Source organism: Octopus bimaculoides, chromosome 28 (genome assembly GCF_046866305.1).
Source record: "Octopus bimaculoides isolate indiv1 chromosome 28, ASM4686630v1, whole genome shotgun sequence".
Taxonomy (NCBI): domain Eukaryota; kingdom Metazoa; phylum Mollusca; class Cephalopoda; order Octopoda; family Octopodidae; genus Octopus; species Octopus bimaculoides.
In genome coordinates, this window is record NC_142955.1 from 19688002 (window position 1) to 19693001 (window position 5000).

At 38.6% G+C, this 5000-nt stretch overlaps 1 protein-coding gene across 1 annotated transcript in view; it reads right to left on the reverse strand.

Moving 5' to 3' along the window:
* LOC149130724 (uncharacterized) overlaps window positions 1-5000 on the reverse strand; it is a 193150-nt gene that overhangs the window by 119129 nt on the left and 69021 nt on the right. The window lies entirely within an intron of this gene.

Below are 5000 nucleotides of genomic sequence, written 5' to 3' on the forward strand. Positions count from 1 at the left end.
TGACCATCCCATCTTTTATTCAGGCAGAGTGTACCTAATACTACATTATCTACAGTGGCCTTCCTTGTTATTATTATTTAGCCACAGGTCAGTCCTGATCCAGCAGACCTATGATCAGAGATCTTCCAGCCATGACCATCGCATCTTTTATTCAGACATAAGTGTATCTAGGACTACATTATCTAATGTATCCTTCTTGGCTCAAGGCATTAGGGTATGAGCTGCTGTTTCTTGCATGGTGTGTGATCGGGTATAAGTTCCCTCGATGGCGCGGGGGTGGGATGGGGGTGGGAGGAAAAGGAATAGAAGACACAACGTGGTGGTGGAAGAGGTGGAGTTTGTTTTGGTGTCGGCGATGGTGGTGGTGGTGGTGGTGCCGCCCAGTGGTGGCTGGACGGAGGGGGAGGAGAAGGTAGAGGTAGGTGAGATTGAAGTGGAATGTTGAAGTTGCCATGGATACATCATTGACATTATACATCCGGGTAGGCTGTGAAATGTCAGTCGGGTACATTGCCGGGTGTGGGTGAATGCGTGGGTGGCTATCTGAACCATCTTGTTTGGATGAAGGACAGCCACAGTCTGTCTGCCTGTCTGTCTGTGTATATGAATGTACGTATGTATACATGCGTGTATACATGTGTATAGATGCGTGTATATATGTGTCTATGTGTATATGTGTAGACATATTCATTTATTCTTTTATTTTTTAAAATTATTTGACTGCGGCCATGCTGGAGCACCGCCGAAAAGTGTTTTCGTCGAAGAAATCGACCCCAGGACTTATTCGTCGTAAGCCTAGTCATTGGACGGAGCAACGTAAAATGAAGTGTTTTGCTCAAGAAGACGACACACCACCTGGTCTGGGTATCGAAACCGTAACCACGCAGTCTTGAGTGCATAGCTGGATCATCTTCCATCATAGAAACGTTGGATCAGGACTGACCCAGGGTTAAACAACGCCAATTATTGTTTCAGTAGAATTTTCACAGATGATGAAATGAATTAACATTGTTTCGTCCCTAATCGATAATCCATCAATATTCCAATTGATGGAATATTGACCAATTATTGATAATCCATAATAGTTTATCGCTACATCTGGACATAATTCCATATTCTTAATTTACCTGCCGGACCGTACTGTGCCGTGGTCAATATATGTGTACCTGTGTTGATGTGTGTGTATGTTCATATGTATTCATGGACATAGATAGATAGATAGATAGATAGGTACGTACGTACGTACGTACGTAGATGGTGGGTGGGTGAGTGGGTGGGTGGATGGAGGGAGGAAGGACAAACATTTGAAGACTTTCGTCAAAAAAGAATGACAAAGGCAGAAATATCGAACGTGTATCTTTAAAACGGAGTTTATGAGAATAAAGAGTGATAGAATGAAGTAGAGAATATCAGAAACAGTAGGCTGCAAGAGACGGTTCCTTTCTGCTGAAGAGCGTAGGCTCGAAACGTAAAAGACTTCCTCACTTTCCCAACCGTCAAACTAATACACCTGCTTGTTGTTCATACACCCGTCTTTGTCTTTTGTTTTTTTTCAGAAAACAGGATTTTCGGGCGTTGAACATTACGCCGATCGATGAGTTTTACTCCCGAACTACTACTACTACTACTACTACTACTACTACTACTAGTAGTAGTAGTAGTAGTAGTAGTTAAATAAAATAACTTCCAGTTGTTTACAGTCAAGCAATCGCTAACGACGAACACTCATACTTGCCCAGACAAAAATGTGTGTGTATGCATACACACACACGTATATGTATATATATATATATATATATATAAACAATATAAGAGTATATGCATATATATGTACATGTATGTATACACGTTCATCCACATGTACATATAGATACATAACTGGGTACATGACGTGGCAAAAGAACAAGGACAAAAATGGTAAACAAGGTGCAACAAACAAGCAGGCCACATAGAAACATCCCCTTCATCAGCTGCCACCATTAAAACTCCGGCGTTTCGAAGAATTAAGGCAGTACGCATCGTTAAAATGGTTCTTCCCACGAACACAAATTAAATTGTTTTCGTGGAGGGCAGTGGCGGACGGAAAACAAGACAGGAAAACGAAACGGTGAAATAAACAAACAGGCAAAAGGGCTGTACAGCCAGACTATATATATATATATATATATATATATATATATATATATATATATATATATATATATATATATATATATATATATATACATATATACATGCATGCACACATTGGCACAGATACAGACATACATACATATATATATATATCTTTATATATATCTTTATATCTTTATATATATATATATATATATATATATATATATATATATATATATATATATATATATATATATATATATATATATATATATGTATGTATGTATGTATGCATACACACACACATGCATAAATACACAACCGGTGTACACTCATAACCACGTGTGCATCTGCAATTATATATTTATATACACACATATATGTAAATGTATATTTGCGTGTGTGTGTGTGTGTGTGTGTGTGTGATATTTGCCACCTTGGGATTTTTTTTTTTCTGTTCAGTCTGCATTTCCACAGATTTTTGGAATCAACCTTAACAACAACAACAACAACAACAACAACAACAACAACAGCAGCAGCAGCAGCGAGAAGGCGCACTGCAGGTGAGAGAGAAATAAGCTGTCGTCAACATGTTTATAAACGAAAGGTAAACAGTTTTCGATGGAATGTGATGGCGGCGGTGGCGGTGAGTGTGGTGGGGGCGGAAATGTGTGGTGGTGGTGGGGGATGCTGTTGGTTTCGTTTTTTTTTATTGGTTTTTGTGGTTTATTGGTGCTATATAGTGGTGGTGGTGGGGGGAGGGAGGTGAAGGTTTACGAAAAATAATATACAAATTAAGTATATAGAGACGCACAGACAGAATGATATTGATAAACACACACACACACACACACACACACACACATACACACACACACTACCAATATTCACAAATATTTATACAGATGTATGTATACCGTACCTATTTACATTCATTATACATTTTATACATATATATGTATATATATATATATATATATATATATATATATATATATATATATATATATATATATATACATATATCTATACACACATATAAATGCGTATATATATATATGTGTGTGTGTATATATATACACACATATAATCGCATGTACACACACACGCATATATATATATATATATAGGTCTGTTTGTGTGTGCGTGTGTGCATACACTCACGCATATACATATAGACACGTAGAAAGCACAGGCAGCCATGCTGTGTGCCACCGACAGTCAGCCATTTTTAAATAGCAGCCAATAGCCCTCCCCAACCTAACCACAACCATCCCCCCTCAGCCACCTGAAAATAAACGAAAATAAAATCAAATAAAGACACAAATAAAAAGCCACCATGTTGTTTTCTCAGTGAAAATGTTTTTGCCAAGAAATTGTTAAGAATTTCGCAAAGAAATTGTTTAAGAATTTCTTTGGGAAAACTTCTCTGGGTTTTGCATTCTTTTAAATTTGTTATTCTGCAGAAAAGAAGAACAAGAAGATGGAGACGATAGAAAAGATGAAGACGAAAAGAGACGAAAGGAGACGATGACAAAACACAATGTCACCGAGAAGAAACAATATGTCTGTATAGAAGACATGTCTTACTTGTAACTTCCGCTCGCCGCTCTATGTCTCCACTTCCGGTAACGTTCATGTGTCAACGTGGAGCTGTTTAGAAGGGGTGGAGGAGAGGAGGCAGATGGAGGCAGAAGAGGAAGAAGAGGCGACCAATTTCTTGTTTTGATTCCGTGTTTTCGTTTTCTCAAGACATTTGGCATCAACTGAAGAAGATAACGTCAAACACATCTCCTTCTTTCTATCTTTCTTTCTTTCTTTCTTTCTTTCTTTCTTTCTTTCTTTCTTTCTTTCTTTCTTTCTTCCTTTCTTCCTTTTTTTATTTCTTTCTCTCTTTCTCTCTTTCTTTCTTTCTTTCTTTCTTTCTTTCTTCCTTTCTTCCTTTCTTCCTTCCTTTCTTTCTTTCTTTCTTTCTTTCTTTCTTTCTTTCTTTCTTTCTTTCTTCCTCGCTCTTTCATTTCTTCTCTCCTTCTCTCACTTCTTTTCCTTCTCTTTCTTCCTCTTTCGGTTTCCTTCTCTCTTGTCCTTTCTCTTCCGCTCACCCTTCCTTCTCCACTCTTTCCTCCTTTCTTTCCTTCTCACTCCCTTTCCCAATCTCTCTGCCTCTTTCTCTCTCTCTGCCTCTCTCTCTCTCTCTGCCCCTCTCTCTCTCTCTCTCACACATTTTCTCACTCAAAAGTGTACTCAAAACTCAGCATAAGAAACATATGGCACATACATAGACACATACATACATACACTTACACACATACATACATACACACAAATACATACATATTTCCACACACACGTACGTATACTCACATACATACACACACGTACGTACACACACATATATACACACAAATATGCCCATTTGCATACATACACACACACAAACATACATATGTACATGCATGCATTGTTTACAAGTTCGAATCACTACTTCTCGCTTCCCTGGTTCAATCCCAGGGTGCTGTTAGAAAGTTCCTGACCACAACCTCAGGTTGGTCCGAAGCTACCGTGCAATGACCAGTTCAACACACACACACACACACACGCACACCGACACACACACACACCCACACACACACACACACACACACACACACACACACACACAACATACACACACAACACACACATGCACATTCTGTCGAGCCCAAAGTTTCACAATATTTTGGTGACTTTTTTTTGCATTATTCGTCAAGTTATAACAACAAAAGCCGTCTAGCATTCAAAGTAGTGGCCACGGTGTATACGCACGTATACACACATACACATGCACGTATGCACAGGACCAGTTTGAAATTGCCCGTCTAAACTCCACGTGCTATAGGGTCAAA